This window comes from Zea mays, chromosome 9 (assembly GCF_902167145.1).
Source record: "Zea mays cultivar B73 chromosome 9, Zm-B73-REFERENCE-NAM-5.0, whole genome shotgun sequence".
Taxonomy (NCBI): domain Eukaryota; kingdom Viridiplantae; phylum Streptophyta; class Magnoliopsida; order Poales; family Poaceae; genus Zea; species Zea mays.
The window spans coordinates 64,402,466-64,425,574 of NC_050104.1; positions in this window are offsets into that span (position 1 = coordinate 64,402,466).

Sequence of the window (23,109 nt, forward strand, 5' to 3'; positions counted from 1 at the left end):
GGTGCGCTTGCAGTAGGGGGTTACAAGCGTTCGCGTGGGAGAGTGAGAGAGGGAGAGACTGTCCGCTATCGTCAAAAGGGCATCGATTCGTGTTAGTTACCACTGACTACTTTACTAAATGGACTGAAGTCGTTGCTTTAAAGAACATGACACACAGGGAGGTAATTGAGTTCATAACCGAGCATATCATTCATAGATTCGGCACTCCTCAGACTTTGACGATAGACCAAGGGGCTTTTTTTGTCAAAAGAGGTACGTGAATTTGCTGAATTATATAGGATCAAATTGCTCAATTCATCTCCATGTTATGCTCCGGCCAATGGACAGACCGAGTCCAGTAATAGAACATTGATTAACCTGATAAAAAAGAAGATATCTGATAATCCTAAGCAGTGGCATAAGATTTTGTCCAAAGCTTTGTGGGCTCACAGAATATCTAAACACCGTGCTACTAAAGTGTCTCATTTTAATCCTAAGCAGTGTTGCTTGTGGAAATAACTTTAAATACTGTCTGGTTTGCCTAGCAAAATGATCTAACTGTCGGTGATTATTTGAAGCGCCCTAATCCTCTAGGACTCAAATGTGATACAATTACTAGTCTCAGGAGGCTAGTAAAAACATTTATACATCAGATAGTTCCAGATCTGCTTAAACGAGACAACCCATAAAGGTGGCGATCAACTTTAAGAGTTGGTCCACAACTCGGGACATATCATCACAGTGGGGCTGAAGCAGCCCGATATACGCAGCGAAGCATATCAGCGGTCCAACAGCCATAGGCAAGGTTGGGAACATGCGTAACTCTTACCCGATTAGTGATCTCCTTCTCTAAAAAACAACAAATAAGCATGGGTGAGTACTTACGTACTCAGCAGCCCACCTTCACCCACGGAATGGGGAAATCAGATATAATGCATGGAGTATGTGGAGCTCAGGATATTTTGCAGAAAGAGCAATATTTGATGCAGGGTTATTTTGTAAAACATTTTATATTTTTCAAAGCACATCCTCTCCCAAACGAGCAGGAAGTTTTTCAATATAGAGCAAAATCCCCTGGACTAAACCATCCAGGTATCTCAGCAGTTTCCCACTGGTTTTCATTTTCAAAAACAGCTACTGGACTTCCCGTCCACCATAGCTCACGGCTCGACAGCAGAACCTTTTAAAACCACTTTTCAAAAGCATTTCATGGAAAACAAAACACTAATTTTCAAATCCATGCCATGACTCATCCATATCCGTGGACATGAACTATTTGAATAGGTTTTTAAACTCTATGCAGAGGTGTACACTTTACCCACTAGTCCGGTTTCTGCAATCTCACCGTCGTGAGATCCAAATGCCGAATCTCTCTCTTTCCTTGCACGTCCTTTCCTTAGCGATTATATCGGAAGGAACAAGGCCACCACCATGCCCAAACCGGATAAAACATTCCCCTTCCTTATCCTCCCGGTGCTCCCCAGCCGTCATATTCCTGGGGTTTGGACCGTACAAGTTCAGATCAAGCGACTGCCCATACAGTCTTGAGTGGTTGTACTTGATAAGAGTATAGGTAAGGAGTGATGACAAATTGGTCCTTAGGCGAGAGGGACAATCCTTCATGCTCACAACTAAACCAGCTGAGCCATCACCTTAGGCCCTCCCCTAAACCAGGGAGTCCCTAATCATCCCGCTCAAAGGTGATAAGGGTGACAACCCTTCATCATACCCATTTTGAAAAACATTTTCTTTTGAAAACTCACACCTTTTCTCAAATCATTTGTAACAAATATGTCAAGGAGTATAAGGATTAATTGCGGCAAAGTTCTGAGGCTGGGTGGCCATAATAACTTGTCTCAAAATCATATCATGCATAAAATAACAGGCTGAGGGTTGTGGTTGAAAAAGCATATGTAATTTACATCAAAGGGATCTAGTGAGCTTGCCGTTGCTTTAACCAGCGAAAGGGTGAGAGCTCGCGGAACTGGCTTCTGGCTCCACCATCTGGCATAGACTTCCATATCTGGCCTTCACGAGACGGCACGAACGCTCTGATAACTACGCAACATGAACAAGCAAACATACAAACCAGCAAGAATATCAACAAATATTTAGTATAGTGGTCAGAAATAGCGATATATGGATGGGTAGAGTCTTGAGCAGAATCTGTGTCATGGGGTGTTGTGATATTACTGGTGGTGGAGCGGAGGTGCTTACCAGGAGGGTGGATTGGAGGCGAAGCGACACTATGCGTGTAGCCGGCGGAGCGGAGTAACTGAGTGGGTGGGGGTTTGCCTTGGCTGAGGGTGTTGAGTGTGTGGAGAGGGAGAGGATAGCTGGGTGTATTTATGGATGGGTGTATGTGGTGTAGTACAATAGAATTCTCTGTTGGTGAGAACAGTGACGAATGAATTGTCTAACTTAGTATGAACAGGAAAATTATAGGCAGAATATGGGACAAGAGTATTTTGGGAGTTTTCTGGAATATGAACCATGCTTAAGGGGTGACATGGTTGGAAAGGGAATAGTTTGGTAAGAATTTAGAAACAAGAATTATTGGAATTTGAGTTTAGAAGCCTGGTTCGAAAGAATCCCAAAGTTAAGCGTGCTTAACTTGAAGAAATCTGGGATGGGTGACCAGATGGAAAGTTCTTAGTGGAAGGAAAATCACAGTCACCGAAGTTTGTATGACTGGAATATTGGTCTGGCAGGTTTTAGGTGAGCTGGACAGCATGATGGATGAGAAGTTGAAATTTGGGGTGATCGGATGATCGATGAATAGTAACAATGAATAGTAACGATGATGAATAGTAATCATGAATAGTAATGGTGACTAGTTCGTATGTGAGAGCACCTAGAGGGGGGGTGAATAGGTGATCCTGTAAAAACTTGAAACTTATAGCCACAAAACTTGGTTAAGTGTTAGTAGGCTAAATAGCGAGCTCTTGTGAACACAAGTATCACAGAAAAGCAATCACAAAAGACACGCGAGTTATCCCGTGGTTCGGCCAAGTACAACACTTGTCTACCCCACGTTGTGGCGTCCCAATGGACGAGGGTTGCACTCAACCCCTTTCAAGTGATCCAAGGATCCACTTGAATACCATGGTGTTTCTTTCTTTTCACTATATCCCGTTCGCGAGGAATCTCCACAACTTGGAGCCTCTCGCCCTTACAAATGATGATCACAAAGAAGCACAGATGTAAGGGAGGGAAAAGCAACACACACAAGTCTCAAAAGCAACAGCTCAAACTCGCACACTAATCACAACTTGAGCTCTAAGTTCACACACGGAGTTCTCAACTCAAGAGGAGCTCAAATTGCTATCACAAAGAATCAAACGCGCTAGAATGAAGACTTAGTGCTTAGAGATGATCAAAGAATGCTTGGTGTACTCCTTCATGCGCCTAGGGGTCCCTTTTATAGTCCCAAGGCAGCTAGGAGCCGTTGAGAGCAATCCAGGAAAGCAAATCTTGCCTTCTGTCGACTGGTGCACCGGACAGTCCGGTGCACCACCGGACACTGTTCGGTGCAGATTTCTTTCCTGTTCTGGCGCAGCCGACCGTTGACGATTTGGAGCCGTTGGCGCACCGGACACTGTCCGGTGCACACCGGACAGTCCGGTGCCCCCATCAGACCGTTGGCCCGGCCACGCGTCACGCGCGGATTGCGCGGCCGACCGTTGGCTCACCGGACAGTCCGGTGCACCACAGGACAGTTTAGTGATTTTTGGCCGTACGCCGCCATCGAGTTCCCGAGAGCGGCCAGTTGATCAGCGCCAGCCTGGCGCACCGGACACTGTCCGGTGCACCCAGACTGAGCAGAGCCTTGGCTGCTCGAGCCAAGTCTTTTCCATTTGTGTTTTCTCTGATTATAGCACTTAGACAAATATGTTAGTACACAAAAACCAATGTACTAAGTCTAGAATCATACCTTTGTATTGATTTGCACTTTGTCCACCATTTGGCATAGTTTAACACATAACCATTTGTGTTGGACACTTAATCACCAAAATACTTAGAAATGGCCCAAGGGCACATTTCCCTTTCAATCTCCCCCTTTTTGGTGATTTATGCCAACACAACAAAAAGCAACATATAGAAGTGCAACATCAATGCAAATGAGAACAAGAATTTGTTTTGATTCAAATTTGGCATATTTGGATCATTCTTTGCCACCACTTGGTTTGTTTTTGCAAATCAAACTCAATTTCCTATCTCTAATTCAAATTCACTTGTTGAGGCATAGAGAGAGGTATTCCAAGAGAAATTGATCAAAGATTCAAAAACTCCCCCTTTTTCCCATAATCAACCATTCTCCCCACAAGAGACCAAATTTTGACAATAAGAGACCATAAGAGTATTTTGCCAAAACAAAAACTCTACCTCTACTATTTTCAAAATTCTCAAGTGGTAGCTGATCCATTTCTTGCTTTGGCCTTAACTTCTCCCCCTTTGGCATCAAGCACCAAAACGGGATCATATTTGGCCCTTAAACCCCATTGCCTCACCAAAATCTTCAAATAAGAGTAAAAGGCAATAAGAGTAAGGAGATGAACTTGGAGTAAGTTACCCTCTCATCGGAGTGCAGTGGAAGTCTTTCATGGTCCAAGTCCACCTTTCCCTTTCAATATGTCTTTGAGACTAATTTAAGAACACTTAAGCACATGGTTAGTCTCAAAGGATCAAGTTGTAGCACATCTCCCCCCTAAATATGTGCATCACTCACACATGGACTTTTGAGATCCGGGGATTGCGTTGTACAACTTGATCACCATAATTAAGCAACAAAATGCATAAAAGGAACATGATCAAAGGCATAAAACACATGTATGCTATAAATCAATCCAAGTTCCGCGAATCTAAGACATTTAGCTCACTACGCAGCCTACAAAAGGTCTTCTCATCTAGAGGCTTGGTAAAGATATCTGCTAGCTGGTTCTCGGTGCTAACATAAAACACTTCGATATCTCCCTTTTGCTGGTGGTCTCTCAAAATGTGATGTCGGATGTCTATGTGCTTTGTGCGGCTGTGTTCAACAGGATTATCCGCCATGCGGATAGCACTCTCATTATCACATAGGAGTGGGACTTTGCTCAGATTGTAGCCAAAGTCCCGGAGGGTTTGCCTCATCCAAAGTAGTTGCGCGCAACACTGTCCGGTGGCAACATACTCGGCCTCAGCGGTGGATAGGGCACCGGAAGTTTGTTTCATAGAGCTCCAGGACACCAGGGACCTTCCTAAGAATTGGCACGTCCCTGATGTACTCTTCCTATCAACCTTACATCCAGCATAATCGGAGTCTGAATATCCAATTTAGTCAAAGGTAGACCCCTTTGGATACCAGATCCCGAAGCAAGGCGTAGCGACTAAATATCTAAGAATTCGCTTCACGGCCACTAAGTGACACTCCCTTGGATCGGATTGAAATCTAGCACACATGCATACACTAAGCATAATATCCGGTCTACTAGCACATAAGTAAAGCAAGGAACCTATCATAGACCGGTATGCTTTTTGATCAACGGACTTACCTCCTTTGTTGAGGTCGACGTGTCCGTCAGTTCCCATTGGAGTCTTTGCGGGCTTGGCATCCTTCATCCCAAACCGCTTGATCAAGTCTTGCGTGTACTTCGTTTGGGAGATGAAAGTGTCGTCCTTGAGTTGCTTCACTTGGAACCCAAGGAAGTAGTTCAACTCGCCCATCATTGACATTTAAAACTTTTGAGTCATCACCCTGCTAAACTCTTCACAAGACTTTTGGTTAGTAGAACCAAATATTATGTCATCGACAAAAATTTGGCACACAAATAAGTCACCATCACAAGTCTTAGTGAATAAAGTTGGATCGGCTTTCCCAACCTTGAAAGCATTAGCAATTAAAAAGTCTCTAAGGCATTCATATCATGCTCTTGGGGCTTGCTTAAGTCCTTAGAGCGCCTTAGAGAGCTTACACACGTGGTCGGGGTACCGTTCATCCTCGAAGCCAGGGGTTGCTCTACGTACACCTCCTCCTTGATTGGCCCGTTGAGGAAAGCGCTCTTCACATCCATTTGGAACAACCTGAAAGAATGGTGAGCGGCATAGGCTAATAATATGCGAATTGACTCTAGCCTAGCCACAGGAGCAAAAGTCTCCTCAAAGTCCAAACCTGCGACTTGGGCATAACCTTTTGCCACAAGTCGTGCCTTGTTCCTTGTCACCACCCCGTGCTCGTCCTGTTTGTTGCGGAACACCCACTTGGTTCCCACAATGTTTTGCTTGGGACGTGGCACCAGTGTCCAAACTTCATTTCTCTTGAAATTGTTGAGCTCCTCCTGCATGGCCAACACCCAGTCTCAATAGAAGAGACAAAAGAGTAATGCTCACAAAAATTAACTAATCTAAATCGAGTAGTTACTCCCTTGCTAATATCACCCAATATCTGATCGACGGGATGATTCCTTTGAATCGTCGCTCGAACTTGAGTTGGAGGGGCATGTTGTGCTTCTTCCTCCATAACATGATCATCTTGTGCTCCCCCTTGATCACATGCCTCTTCTGGATGAACCTGTTCATCGTCTTGAGTTGGGGGTTGTACCATTGTTGAGGAAGAAGGTTGATCTTGCTCCTTTTGTTCCTGTGGCCGCACATCTCCAATTGCCATGGTGCGTATTGCGGTCGTTGGAACGTCTTCTTCATCTACATCATCAAGATCAGCAACTTGCTCTCTTGGAGAGCCATTAGTCTCATCAAATACAACGTCGCTAGAGACTTCAACCAAACCCGATGATTTGTTGAAGACTCTATACGCCTTTGTATTTGAGTCATAACCTAACAAAAACCCTTCTACAGCTTTGGGAGCAAATTTAGAATTCCTACCTTTCTTCACTAGAATGTAGCATTTACTCCAAAATACACGAAAATATGGAACGTTGGGCTTGTTACCGGTTAGTAGCTCATATGAAGTCTTCTTGAGGAGGCGATGAAGGTAGACCCGGTTTATGGCGTGGCAAGTCGTGTTCACGGCTTTCGACCAAAACCGCTCGGGCGTCTTGAACTCTCCAAGCATCGTCCTTGCCATGTCGATGAGTGTCCTGTTCTTCCTCTGTACCACACCATTTTGCTGTGGTGTGTAGGGAGCGGAGAACTCGTGCTTGATTCCTTCCTCCTCAAGATACTCCTCTACTTGAAGGTTCTTGAACTCGGACCCGTTGTCGCTCCTTATCTTTTTCACCTTGAGCTCAAATTCAATTTGAACTCTCCTAAGGAAGCGCTTGAGGGTCCCTTGGGTTTCAGATTTATCCTGCAAAAAGAATACCCAAGTGAATCGGGAAAAATCATCAACAATTACTAAACCATACTTACTTCCCCCGATGCTAAGGTAGGCGACGGGTCCAAAGAGGTCCATATGCAGCAGCTCCAGGGGTCTTGATGTAGTCATCACGTTCTTGCTGTGATGAGCATTTCCCACCTGTTTACCTGCTTGACAAGCTGCACAAGGTCTATCTTTTTCGAAAGTTACATTTGTTAGACCTAACACATGTTCTCCCTTTAGAAGTTTGTGAAGGTTCTTCATCCCCACATGTGCTAAACGGCGATGCCACAACCAGCCCATGCTAGTCTTAGCAATTAAGCATGCATCTAGACCGGCCTCCTCTTTTGCAAAATCAACTAAATAAAGTTTGTCGTCTAGTACACCCTTAAAAGCTAATGAACCATCACTTCTTCTAAAGACAGACACATCTACATTTGTGAATAAGCAATTATAACCCATATTACAAAGTTGACTAACGGACAACAGGTTATACCCGAGCGACTCAACTAAAAACACATTAGAAATGGAGTGCTTGGATGAAATAGCAATCTTTCCTAGTCCTTTAACCTTGCCTTGGTTCCCATCACCGAATATGATTGAATCTTGGGAATCCTTGTTCTTGACGTAGGAGGTGAACATCTTCTTCTCCCCCGTCATGTGGTTTGTGCATCCGCTGTCGATAATCCAGCTTGAGCCCCCGGATGCATAAACCTGCAAGGCAAATTTAGGCTTGGGTCTTAGGTACCCAACTCTTGTTGGGTCCTGCAAGGTTAGTGACAATAGTCTTAGGGACCCAAATGCAAGTTTTATCTCCCTTGCATTTTGCCCCTAATTTCCTAGCAATTACTTTCTTATCCTTTCTACAAATTGCAAAGGAAGCATTGCAAGCATGATAAATTGTAGAAGGTTCATTACTTGCTTTCCTAGGTACATGAACAACATTTCTCCTAGGCATATGATGAATAACATTTTTCCTAGGCATATCATGCACAATAGAAGAACTAGAAGCAGGCATAGCATATGAATCATAAGAATAATTCCTATAAGCATTTCTAGAGAATTTTCTATCACTATAAATGAAAGCATGATTCTTTTGAACACTATTAGCCGTAGGGGCCTTCCCTTTTTCCTTGGCGGAGATGGGAGCCTTATGACTTGTTAAGTTCTTGGCTTCCCTCTTAAAGCCAAGCCCATCCTTAATTGAGGGGTGTCTACCAACAGTGTAGGCATCCCTTGCAAATTTTAGTTTATCAAATTCATTTTTGCTAGTCTTAAGTTGGGCATTAAGACTAGCCACTTCACCATTTAGTTTTGCAATAGAAGTAAGGTGTTCAACACATGCATCAACATTAAAGTCCTTACACCTATTGCAAATCACTACATGTTCTACACAAGAACTAGATTTACTTGCTACTTCTAGCTTAGCATTTAAATCATCATTAACACTTTTTAAACTAGAAATAGTCTCATGGCAAGTAGATAATTCACAAGAAAGCATTTCATTCCTTTTAACTTCTAAAGCAAGAGATTTTTGGGCATCTACAAATTTATCATGCTCTTCATACAAAAGATCCTCTTGCTTTCCTAACAATCTATTCTTGTCATTCAAAGCATCGATTAATTCATTGATTTTATCAATTTTAGTTCTATCTAAACCTTTGAATAAACTAGCATAGTCTATTTCATCATCGCTAGATTCATCATCACTTGAAGAAGCATATGTAATAGTATCCCTAGTGCATACCTTCTTTTCCTTTGCCATGAGGCAGGTGTGATGCTCGTTGGGGAAGAGGGATGATTTGTTGAAGGCCGAGGCGGCAAGTCCTTCGTCGTCGGATGACGAGCAATCCGAGTGCCACTCTTTGCCAAGGTGTGCCTCGCCCTTCGCTTTCTTGTAAGTCTTCTTCTTTTCCCTCTTCTTTTCTTGATCCTGGTCACTATCATTATCAGGACAGTTAGCAATAAAGTGACCAACCTTACCACACTTGAAGCAGGAGCGCTTCCCCTTCGTCTTGCTCTTGTTGGGGTGATCCTTGCGACCTTTGAGCGTCGTCTTGAAGCGCTTGATGATGAGGGCCATTTCATCTTCATTTAGCCCGACCGCCTCAACTTGCACCACCATGCTAGGTAGTGCCTCCCTGCTACTTGTTGCTTTGAGAGCAATGGTTTGAGGCTCGTAGATTGGGCCATTCAACGCCTCATCAACATATCTCGCCTCCTTGATCATCATTCGCCCGCTTACAAACTTTCCGAGTATTTCCTCGGGCGTCATCTTGATGTACCTAGGATTCTCACGAATAGAGTTTACAAGATGAGGATCAAGGACAGTGAAGGACCTTAGCATGAGTCGGACGACGTCGTGGTCCGTCCATCTCGTGCTTCCATAGCTTCTTATCTTGTTGACCAGGGTCTTTAGCCTATTGTATGTTTGAGTTGGCTCCTCTCCCCTGGTCATTGCGAACCTTCCTAGTTCGCCTTCCACCAACTCCATCTTGGTGAGCATGGTGACGTCGTTCCCCTCATGCGAGATCTTGAGGGTGTCCCAGATCTGCTTGGCATTGTCCAAGCCGCTCACCTTATTGTACTCTTCCCTGCACAAGGATGCTAAAAGAACAGTAGTAGCTTGTGCATTTTTATGGATTTGTTCATTGATAAACATGGAGTTATCCGAACTATCAAATTGAATCCCATTTTCTACTATCTCCCATATACTTGGATGAAAAGAAAACAAGTGGCTACGCATTTTGTGACTCCAAAATCCGTAGTCCTCTCCATCAAAATGTGGGGGTTTACCAAGTGGAATGGAAAGCAAATGAGCATTTGAATTATGCGGAATACGAGAATAATCAAAATAAAAGTTCGAGTTAACCGTTTTCTTTTTCTCCTCGTATTCGTCGTCCTTTTGAGAAGAGGAAGATTCGTCGCTGTCATAGTAGACAACCTTCCTGATGCGCCTCTTCTTCTTTCCGTCTTTCTTCTTTTGACTCGAGCCGGAGTCATTGACTTTGTCGTCCCTTGGCTCGTTGAAGATGGACTCCTTCTCATTGTCGTTGACCACCATCCCCTTTCCCTTAGGATCCATCTCTTCGGGCGATTAGTCCCTTTCTTGAAGAGAACGGCTCCGATACCAATTGAGAGCACCTAGAGGGGGGTGAATAGGTGATCCTGTAAAAACTTGAAACTTATAGCCACAAAACTTGTTTAAGTGTTAGTAGGCTAAATAGCGAGCTCTTGTGAACACAAGTATCACAGAAAAGCAATCACAAAAGACACGCGAGTTATCCCATGGTTCGGCCAAGTACAACACTTGCCTACTCCACGTTGTGGCGTCCCAATGGACGAGGGTTGCACTCAACCCCTTTCAAGTGATCCAAGGATCCACTTGAATACCACGGTGTTTCTTTCTTTTCACTATATCCCGTTCGCGAGGAATCTCCACAAATTGGAGCCTCTCGCCCTTACAAATGATGATCACAAAGAAGCACGGATGTAAGGGAGGGAAAAGCAACACACACAAGTCTCAAAAGCAACAGCTCAAACACGCACACTAATCACAACTTGAGCTCTAAGTTCACACACGGAGTTCTCAACTCAAGAGGAGCTCAAATTGCTATCACAAAGAATCAAACGCGCTAGAATGAAGACTTGGTGCTTAGAGATGATCAAAGAATGCTTGGTGTACTCCTTCATGTGCCTAGGGGTCCCTTTTATAGTCCCAAGGCATCTAGGAGCCGTTGAGAGCAATCCAGGAAGGCAAATCTTGCCTTCTGTCGACTGGTGCACCGGACAGTCCGGTGCACCACCGGACACTGTCCGGTGCAAATTTCTTTCTTGTTCTAGCACAGCCGACCGTTGACGATTTAGAGCCGTTGGCGCACCGGACACTGTCCGGTGCACACGGGACAGTCCGGTGCCCCCATCAGATCGTTTGCCCGGCCACGCGTCACACGCAGATTGCGCGGCCGACCATTGGCTCGGTCGACCGTTGGCTCACCGGACAGTCCGGTGCACCACCGGACAGTCCGGTGATTTTTAGCCATACGCCACCGTCGAGTTCCCGAGAGCGGCCAGTTGATCAACGCCAGCCTGGCGCACCGGACACTGTCCGGTGCACCCAGACTGAGCAGAGCCTTGGCTGCTCGAGCCAAGTCTTTTCCATTTGTCTTTTCTCTGATTCTAGCACTTAGACAAATATGTTAGTACACAAAAACCAATGTACTAAGTCTAGAATCATACCTTTGTATTGATTTGCACTTTGTCCACCATTTGGCATAGTTTAACACATAACAATTTGTGTTGGACACTTAATCACCAAAATACTTAGAAATGGCCCAAGGGCACATTTCCCTTTCAGTATGAACGAACGATAAACGATGAATAGTGACTATGAATGATGATTAGGGACTATGAACGAACAATGAACGATGAATAGGGATTATGAACGAACGATGAACGATGAATAGGGACTATGAACAATGAATAGGGACTATGAACGAACGATGAATGATGAATAGGAACTATGAACGAACGGACGAACGATCGGATGAACGAACGATCGGAATTTTGGCAGCATAACGGCTGAACAAAGATTATTTGGACGAACGAACGGGTGAACGATCGGACGAACAAACGAACAAACTAAGAACATGTGGACGAACGATCGAAGAACGACCGAACGATCCTTGTGCTAGTGTGTGCTTGTGTGGGACTTGGAGTGGGCGTGTGGGGGGGAGAGAGTTATCATGGAATGGCTTGGGGTGGCTTGAAAGGAGGCCCTTGCCCCTCTATTTATAGGCTAGGTGGGGGGATTAGGGGGAGGAGGAGGCGAGGATTAGTGGGAGGATGCGAGAATTAGTGAGAGATAAGCATGTATTAGTCTTGTATAAGTGAAATTAGCTTGTAGAACTCACTGTATGACACTGGAGGCGTACGTATACATATGAGCATCAGTAAGATTATGAAGAAAATATTTGTAGGGACTTTAAAAATGATTCTGAAGGTATTTCTCAGGAGGAAACTTTTGAAGAATTATCGGTGGAATATTTGGGCAGTATTTCTGGAAAGATTTTGAGGGGGATCACTAGGGAAATATTTGTAGGATATTTTGAGGAGAATATAGACCACTATATTTTATTTGTTGAGATCAACTCTCAAACAAACATTTTGAAATGAAATTTAAAATTCATTTTGAATTTAGGGCGAGTTTGAGAAAATTTCAAGATTTGAATTTTCGGGGTGATACAGATCTACCCCACTTAAAATGAATCTTGTCCTCGAGATTCGGCTTAGAAGTGTTATGGGTATAGCTTTACTTTAGCTACAAATCTTCACTTTGCAGACTCTTCGAGGAGATGGAGCTTCAACAAAATTTGGCCTTTGAGGAGCATCCGGTTGCTGATTGCAAATGCTGATTCTGGCTACTCAAAGATCATCTTCAGGCTTCTAGCTTTCGCTTGGCAGCTAGCTTATTTAAGAAGCATCGTTGCCAACACACAAACCTTCTTGCGAACTTATCCATGGGTTCCTTCCTTGATTGGTCTTCTGGTGCTTTATCAACAAAACTTGGGTGACCACTTCTCATTTAGAAACTTATATGCTTGGATGATCTGGTCCTCCACTGTCACACCTGATTTTAATGGACAAAGCCGGGTGCATCTCATATATGCGCCAAAGAAGACAACACATATAATAACAGAGTGTATAGAGATAAATGTCACAATATAATCAGAGTACTTATTACATAGCAGAAGTCTTACAAAATAAAAGATAAATATACATCAAACTAAAATCCATCCTTGGCGCCACAAAGTCAACTAGGATACACCACCTAGATCGAATCGAACTCCTCAATATGTGGCTCCTCTTGAACCACCTGTTCTTCTCCCATCGGGGGTGTGAGACAGCAAGGGTGAGCTCACACATGATCATAGCTCAACAAGTTGTGGGGAATAATGTGTCATGAACTGACCAAAGGTGGGAGTTCATGTAATGTGTATGGCTTACCAAAGAGAATGGTTAAAGCTGAGCATTTCTTTTAAAGTTGGTCAAAGTTTTATTAGTACGTACTAAATGTAAGTAAATACCAAACCATAATAATAATAGTAGAACAAAATTAATAATAAACCCATGCAAATGCAAATGACAAATTGAATTTAAGTTCCATAATTTAATCATGTGAGAGTCCTGAGCTGCTCTTAACCGTGAGCTCGGCTAGTATACCAGTTTTAAACTCTGCAGAGGTTGTACCCTATACCCACAAGTCATGTATCCCATGTCGCCAGGGTTAGCTAGACCCTTAGACACTACCGAGGTGAATGGCTAGGGATCCACTACAAGGCCTTTATAAAGTTCCACTAGCTTCCGAAAACCCGCTACAGTTTATGTGAAGAGCACTTGCAAGAATCCCTTGTCTGACCACCATCGCAGCAAAATCAACCCAAGAACCTCCTTGCATGCAACTCCCCTACTGCTCTTTCCCCTTTCAGGTAAGGTAGTCTTCCACTAGCTTTCGTAATTAGTCAGCCAAGGGCGTCCCATTCCACCCTTGTGGTGGCACGTGTTTCTCAAGTGAAGCTCCATGTTCCAATTAAAATATAATGATCTTGACATGAATATAAATAAAATAACAGAATAACTGGAACATGGATATAATGAAATATTATCCCAAAACCATATAAAGCAATAGCAATACTACCCAAGTGATTCAGGGGTAAACAAGGTAAAAGATAATCAGACTAGGGTGACCTATTGGGTCCTATCAAAATTAAACCTATGCATTGAATAGTGATAATAAAGAACACTATTGGGTAACAAAGGTGGTCAAGGGCACAACTTGCCTGGCACTTGAGATTCCAGGTACCAGGATGATTCTTCAGATCCTCGTAACCTCGAGCTAGTCGTAGCAATATAAACAAACATGGTATAGGGAAAATTAACATCACACCAAACATAAGAACAAACTACATAATAATATTCTACGCTGTGTAACGAGATCGTAGGAACAAGAATTACTAAATTCGGAGTTATACTTATTTAGTTATGAATTATATTTCTGAAGTTTTTAAGTACTTGGAATAGCATAACTCATGTGAATAATTTTAGTTCAAGTTTCATGGCTAAACAAATCTACTAAGTGATAAAGAATATTAAAACAAAATTAGTGTCTTTGGAATGACTCAATTTGGAGTTAAAATGAAGTTAATATGAATTATACAAGTTTTTGAAATTATTTTTGTATTAAAATCAATTTCCTTAATTATTTCTCTATTTTTACTACTCTCTGGATTGGACGCCATATTCTTAAATGTTCAGGGCCTCATCTATAATTTTCTCCAAGACTCAGACTGCATCCCTACTAGACGGTGGGTTAATTGCAAATAAGTCCAGGGTGTCTTTAGTAAGTTGGTCGGGCCAAAACGGTACAAGAATTTCTCGTTCACTAGATCAAGAACCAAAGGTCACGATTATAAGGCCATTTACCCGAACCGGTACACAATGATATGCGCAGGAAGTGAAATCTACGGCTCTGGTTTAATGTTTACGCGATCTGTCTTCGACCGTCCATCAAATGATTTATGGTCGAGATGGAGTCATGTCGAAGCGGTGCATTGATTAGATCCCAACCATTTAACGCTGGATCCATGGCCCAGAGCAGTTCACTCGCACCGGTCAGACTCCGGCGGCGGAGTGAAGTTCCCACGGCGGCGCCATTGCCACCCGTACCCAAAACTACGCCTAAGTGCGCCAAACGTCGATCCTGACCGCGCAACGGATAGAGGAGATCATAGCGAACATGGGGATTGATTACTTACTGATATGACCGCAACACAGGTCCTAGCCCACGTGCGTGAGTGGCTTCTCTGTCGTACTGTTGCTCCGGCAAGCAATTTGCCACAAGCCGACTCCCACAAGCGCCCAGTGAGTCCACGCGCAGTCCCCCGCGAACGTGATGACGCTCCCGGCCTACCCGCTTAGGTCCCAACATCGGCGTGGGCGCGCCACCACGGCAGCGGCCCTGCGGTTCTCTCTCTCTCTCTCGATGGAGAAACTCGGCGCATAGCTGATACAGTTGGTCGCGGTCATGGGCATGCGATGGAGGGGGAAAGGGCTACGCAGTCCCAGGTCTGGCCTTTATTCTCCGCAAACCCAGCACAACTAACCCCGCCACGGATCTCCCACAGATTTCCCGCGTGCAGTTGAGGACGAACCCGTGGAGCGGATGAGGTAGCTGACCGATGGAGTAGTTGCTTCGAGGTGGGACCCGCATGTCACACCCACTTCCCACGCGCACGCATACAAGAGACCGGTCCCTGCTGACCGTAAAGGCCCACGCGTCGGTGATAGATCCCATATGGCCATATCCCACTGGGCTGCATGGAGGTGAAGGTGGTTATGGGCCAAAATAGTAGCGGCCCGCCCGCTTAGGTTAGATTCGTTTTATTCTTTTCTTTTATTCTTTTTATTCCCTATTCTCTTTTCTTCCTTTCCAAATTCATATTTTCATTTCAAATTTAAATTCCATTCTTGTGTCAAATTTATCCTCACATCATATTGTGAAATTAAAAGTACCAATTTGAAATTATATTTATATATTTTATTTAAATTTTTAATATCCTTTCTTGTTTTTTTCTTTTCTTTCCAAATCCACATTTCAATTTAAATTCAAAGTGTGTGACAAATTCCTCTTCACATTAAATGTTCAATTTGAACATAGTATGGTAATTATTTATTTATTTATTTATTTATAATTTTTATTTTGTTTTGTATAGTTTTTCTCTCTTTCTATATTATTTCCAATTTCCCCCAATTTGCACTTTTGGGGTTAAATATAATTCACATCTCATTATTATATTTCCATATTATTCCTTTTTGACATTACAAAATTTCTAATTCCAATCTAAGATAAGGTTTAAGAATTCAAATTTAATACCCTCTAAAAGTCAATCATGATGCCGTGGATATCTATTTATTCTAAATAATTTATTTGTTTGATAAATGTTTGAAATATGAAACACACTCATATTATTCCTTTCTTTTTAGCAAAATAACATTTTGAATGTGGGACAAGAAATAAAAGTCACTTCAAAATTAGATATTCATGCAAATAAATGCTTATGGTGCATCATTTAATGATATGCATAATTATTTAGTTGAATAGAAAACTTTTCTATTACTTCTTTTCTAAAATAATTCTTGGTTTTCAAAATTCAGTCCTCAATTTTCAATGCTCAACTATAATTTGAGATATCTCAATTTACTATTTCATTTCTTCATATATTTATTTTATTATTATATTTTTTTCTTATACACATTTTGGGCCTTACAAATCCTACCCCCCTTAACAGAAATCTCGTCCTCGAGATTTGTAAGAAAAGGGTGTATAACCATGTTATCTCAAAACATATGCACAAACAAAATCTCAGCATGATGCATAATTCATTTGCAACACATGGGGTCAAATAGACCTTATTATTCCTCCTACAATAGTAAAATACTAGCTACTAACTAAAGTAACACTTAGGTCTTACAAATAGTAATAATATATTTATAGCTTGGTGGAGGTGGTGGAGGTAGTGGGCGTTGTTGTTGTTGTCTTGCCAACCGTGCTTGCCTTATTTCTTGACGTATCTCCAGCCGGTCCTGACGTATTTCTTGGCGTTCTTGCCTTATCTGATTTTGCATTTCGGTAACTTTGTTTGCCATTTGTTGTATTACCATCATTTGGGCAGCAACCACTTGATCGATTCCAACCGGTGGAGGATCTGAAGGATTCATTTCTGTTTGTTGTTTCCTGGTAATCTTTCCTCCCTGGTATTGACCATCAAAGTTAGTAGAATATGGTAATATAATTTTTGCAAGGAAAACTATTTGGCAAGTAGACGAATAGGCAAATAACTGATTATGAACTGAAGATTCTTTGGTAGGGTTTAATCTTCCTTTAATGTCCAGATTGGGGTAACTAATCGTATAAGGTGAATATCTAAAGATAGGATAGAATTTTGTCAAGATGAGATAGTCTACATGATGTAGGTTAGAAGTTTGTTTGATGTTAGGCGGAGATAGATAGATTATACCATTCGTCATGACCCTATGGATTTGGTTAGCTCTTATGTTCATGGTTGAGTTGGTCTATTGTGCTAAGTTTAGTTAATACTTGGTTAGTAGGGTCTATGCTCTTCTACGAGTATCACTAATCTGTTCAAGTAGACCACACTAGATTAGATCACATTAGATTCTATAATCTCATTTAAGAATACCATTTAGTTAAACATATCCAGCTGACTTTATCTTTATGAAATTCTAGTATATTTTTTATCTCAGTGGAACTTCCAATTAGTATATTTTTTATACCTAAATTTTTCATGCCATTAACAGGTGTGGCATAGAAAACAAGGGTACATCATGTCTTAGCTATTTGGTGAGTGTTGACATAGAATGAGTGTACTATGACATAATCGTGATTCCTTTGGTGTCTGAATTAGGGACCATCGGTCGTGGTGTTTGATGCCATTATCCAAGTTGGGATAACTATTGCGGATACACAGGGTAGATGGAGTAAACAGAGTTTTACTTTTGTTTTGGGATAAATAGGTTGGACAACCTATAACATAGGCTAGGTCGTGGTTCCACAGACGAGTTGGTCTAAGACACCAATTTAGGTTTAAAATCCCATTTATCGGAATATGGTCTAATCTATGTTACCAGTATTAACTGACTTGTCTAAGTAACTTCCTTTAGATTAGATCATGTCAGATTAGGTAGGGTCTAGGTTAGGTTGGATACAACTAGATTAGACTAGTTTAAGTTAGATAGATCTACCAGGGTAGGATATATATTATTAGGATGTCGGATCATTGCTGACGTCTCCTTGCTTCCGTAAGGGGCTGCGAGCCGCCGTCGTCTTGGAGCACGCGGGGTGCCATCATTAGTTGTTTACCGGGGCGAGCCAGATGGGACGTCGGTCTTGTTCCCCGTAGCCTGAGCTAGCTAGGGGTAGGGTAATGATGGACCCCCTGTGACGTGGTCGGTCCGAGCCTGAGGTCGGGCGAGGCGGAGGCTCCTCCGAGGTCGAGGCTGAGTCCGGGCCCGGGGGTCGGGCGAGGCGGAGTCCATCTTCCGAGGTCAAGGCTGAGTCCGAGCCCTGGGGTCGGGCGAGGCGGAGTCCGTCTTCCGAGGTCGAGGCTGAGTCTGAGCCCTGGGGTCGGGCGAGGCGGAGCTTCCTATGGCGCCCGAGGCTGGACTTAGCTGCTGTCAGCCTCACTCTGTCGAGTGGCACAGCAGTCGAAGCGGGGCAGGCGACGCTGTTTTCCCGTCAGGTCGGTCGGTGGAGCGGCGAAGTGACTGCGGTCACTTCGGCTCTGTCGACTGAGGAGCGCGCGTCAGGATAAGGTGTCAGTCGATCCTTGCATTGAATGCTCCTGCGATACGGTCGGTTGACGTGGCGATCCGGCCAAGGTTGCTTCTCCGTGAAGCCTGTCCGAGCTGGGCCTCGGGCGAGTCGAAGGTGCGTCCGTTGCTTGAGGGGACCCTCGGGCGAGACGTGGATCCTCCGGGGTCGGCTGCCTTTGCCCGAGGCTGGGCTCGGGCGAGGCGAGATCGTGTCCCTTGAGTGGACTGAGCCTTGACCTTAATCGCGCCCATCAGGCCTTTGCAGCTTTGTGCTGATGGGGGTTACCAACAGAGATTAGGAGTCTTGGGGGTACCCTTAATTATGGTCCCCGACAGTAGCCCCCGAGCCTCGAAGGGAGTGTTGGTACTCGCTTGGAGGCTTTTGTCGCACTTTTTTGCAAGGGGACCGGCCTTTCTCGGTTGCGTTTCATTTCGGTGGGTGCGCGCAAGCGCACCCGCCGGGTGTAGCCCTCAAGGCCTCAGAGGAGTGTTTGACTCCTTCGAGGTCTTAATGCCTTTCGTGATGCTTCGGCCGATCTGGTTGTTCCCTCATGCGAACTGGTCGTAGCCCGGGTGCATAGTCAGGTTCCAAGTTCTCGGGCTGGTATGTTGATGCTGTCAACGGTTTGGCCGGAGCCGGGTTTGCGAGAGCAGCCCCCGAGCCTCCGCACAGAGCGAGAGGACGGTCAAGGACAGACTCAGCTTTTTTCATACGCCCCTGCGTCACCTTTCTGCAAGGAGGAGGGGGGAAAGCGCCATGTTGCCCTCGGAGGGCGCCGAACATGGCGTCTCCAGTGAGTTGCTAGCGGGTGATCCGAGTGGACGCCAGTGCCCCGTTCGATAAGGGTCGGCTAGTGTCCTAGAGGCGCACTCCAAAAGTACCTGCAGGTGATTTGCCGGACCCGGTCCCGTTTGATAGGGTCCGAGGGCTCGATGCCTCCCTCTGATGGGATTCCGTTACAGAATCGCTCCTGCTGGTCTGGGAAATGTCCTAGGGTACCTCTGGAGCGTAGTGTGACACCCCAGTGTCACCTAGGGTTTCTCTCAAATGCCAAACCTAGAACCATTATTTCATGTGAATCAAAGTAAGAATGAGCATCAAAATAACTTAAGTAATAAAGAATTCACCAAGTATATACCTAAAAGTATCATGATCAAAACAATTGAGTCTTTGAAAAGGTAAGAATGTGCAACCCTAATAAAAACCCTAAGTGGGCCCTATAAGCAAAATGCAAGAAAATAAGAAAAATGGGATAAAAAGTTTAAGATTTTGACTTGATCCAATTATAAAACTTAAAGTATATTTAATGAGCAACAAGAAAGATTGAGAAAGCTTAGCCAAAATAACTCAAATAAATCCCCAAATCAGCCCTTGAACTATGAACCCTTAGAGAAATTCAGATTTCTGAATTTCTGAATTTCAGACCTCTTCCCAAAGATCATCTGCGTTCTCTGTTTTTCGAAACTCAAAGCCAGGAGATCCAAATATCAAAGTTGTGCCAAATTCCCTTGAACACATCCTGGAAAAGTTTGAACTCAAACCAAATTCATTTGACACGGTTTTGGCGCAGTTTGACCTCGGGACCAGGCATTCTGACACTGGCACCTTGGTGACGCTACAACTCCCTGTCCCTAGCCTAAAACGCGTGACGTCCATACACAAAAGACAAAGCTTGGTCAGGTGAACAAATCCTTCACAGCGATCTTGCCCAAATTCGCGAAGATTTGCTCCCAATCGGCGCTTGAACATGGGCAGAGGCAACGGGAACACGTGTTCGACCGTGGCTGACACCCCCGGTTCACGCCCGTTCGCTCACCGCGCCTCCTAGTGCACGCCCGCGCGCACTCGCCGGTCCACGACCGCCCGTGCACCGCGCCGTGCCTATAAAGCCTTCCCAGGCGCGCCCCACTCCGCCCCGCACTCACCCTCACCGGCCAGCCACTTTCCCTTAGCTCCGGCGAGCTCAATTCCGCCCGCCATTGCCGCCAGAGCTTCGGCCATCGTGGCCAGCCCACTCCAGCCATCCTCTGGGCGAGCCAGTGCTTCGGCTAGCTCCGCCAGTAGCCCGTGAAGCTTGCCAAGCCCTCGGACCCGGCCGGACTTCACCGGAGGCCCGAGATCGACCTCACCGGACTTCGGTCTTCCGCCGCCGCGCGTGGACCGAGCTATCCAGTGAGTCTCCGCCCAATTCCTTGCGCTCATATCTTCTCTGGCACCCCATGGACCTCTCTGACCCATCCAATTGAACTATCTCGCCGTGACCAGGTCGGACTCCTCGCCGCCGACGAGCATCCCCGCCTGCGCGCGTGGACCGACCGACTCCGGCCATCTTCGACGGCGACCCGCACACCGTTGTGATCCCCGAGACCTCCCCTTCATCCTCGACCACTTCACCGGAGCAATCTCGCCGCCGGTAAGCCCCTCCGCCCTTTCTTCCGCCGCGGTTACTGTTTAAGGTAGAAGAAGGACCTCGGGTTAGGACTTGTAGAACCCGAGGGGTTTTCTGTAACGTCAGTGACTCATGTGAATAGTAGCTGAAGGACTGATTCGCGAGGAAAACTTAAAAACCCGCCAGGGACCCCAGTGCAAAGTGGATTTCCATTAAACCAATTATGTTATTCTTTTTAAATTGACCAGAGAACTTAGAAAACCCATAACTTGATGAATTCTTCATAAAAAGTTGTCAAACCAATTTTGCTAGCTCCTGAATATTATGAACTATCATTTAAAAATGTTAAACCCTATGCTTTCTGTTCTAAATCTTATAGTTTAAAATTAAAAACAGAAACTCACCAAACCTTGTTTAATTAAGGAAAATTAGTTTTTCTTCTGTGTTGAACTTAAGAAAATTTGTAGATGTTCAAACCTCAATTAGACACTGTTTAAAAATAGTAGGAACCCCAGCATTAGAAATTATGATGTAGTTATTCATTTAAAGCTATTTTGTCCAAAACTTAGAGAAAATCAGAAAGGCATTATAAATTAATGAACAATGATTAAGATTATTTTTCCTAGTTTACTTATGTAACAGAGAACCTAGGAAAAATACAGAGACCATTAATTTGGACCAGTTTTAAATTAAAATGATTTATTTAGCCTTATATAGACTGAAAATCAATTATTAGAGCAGCAAAACTATCACCAAAATGAATAATAAAAATCCAGTGGACTTACAACCCTCAGAGCCCCACTACAAAAATACAGAGCACCCCAGCCCAACTTTTTAAGTAAGGAAAATAAATACAAAGTGATAGTAAGGCATTTTCCAAATAAATCATGAACAACCCCTATTAATGAGATAATGGGCAACCAAAAAATTGCAAAGTCCATGATGAAATAAACTACCAGAGAAAAATGCCAACCCATGAAAAACAAGCAAACTCATACCAATTGCTAATGATTTAAGAGAAAGGCCACTTAATTCAAATAATGCATACCACCCCTTCCTTTAAGCAAAAAGATGCCAAACTTCAGAATGATTGCTCTTGCACAAAATAATAACCAAGAAAAATAAGAACTCTGTTGTTTGATGTGTTTCAAATATAGTGATAGTAGAAAGCATCTATTTGGCTAGAAACTTGAGAAAACCATAGAAAAATAACTAAAAGGTATTAATGATTAGAAATTTGTATCAAGTCATGTTATAACACCTAAAAGCCAGCAAAAAAAAGTTTTGGAGAATTGCCCACTGTTAAGTAATAGTTGTAGTTCAAAGCACCCCTTCTGCCCTAGAATTTAATAATTTTGTCCAGAGAAAACTATTCACTTTCTGATCCCCAAATTTTGAGACAGAGAAACATACACCAGTACCCAGCCACTGTAATTGTTCCAGAATTTTTAGAATTTTATAAAAGCAACTTGTAGTTCAAACCTACCCCAAAACATTAAAGAGAATAAAAGAAAAGGGAAGAAGAAATAAACCTCACCCCAATAAGTCTAACTTGAGAACTTATCAATTCTCCCTAAGATTTGAAAAGAATTCAGTGGAACCCCAAAAATAAACCTACCACTTACCTTAGCTAAGTTTGACCCAATTTACCAAGTATACCACCCAAGGGACTTACATAAGTAAAGTTAACTTTGTTTAACTCAAAAGATCATACAACTTTAAAGTTGTAATTTCTAGAAGCACGTATCATATCATGCATATACCTTACGCATTGTATTCATTAGATTGTAATCTTGCAGACGGAGAGTACGTGCTCATCCCCGAGCAAGGACCTGTCCAAGAGGAGGACCAGGAGCAGGCTTCAGAGGCTGCTATTGAGGATCTCCCCGCAGCCCCAGCAATTGAAGGCAAGCCCCGGTTTTATGCATAACCGTATTATTATATGCTACTTTACTACACTTAATGCTTGTAGGATTGAAATGTGCACTTAAGTGTAGGAGTTGCTTGAAACCTCTAGTTGCATGAACTTAGGATTCCTTTTTGAGATGAATACTA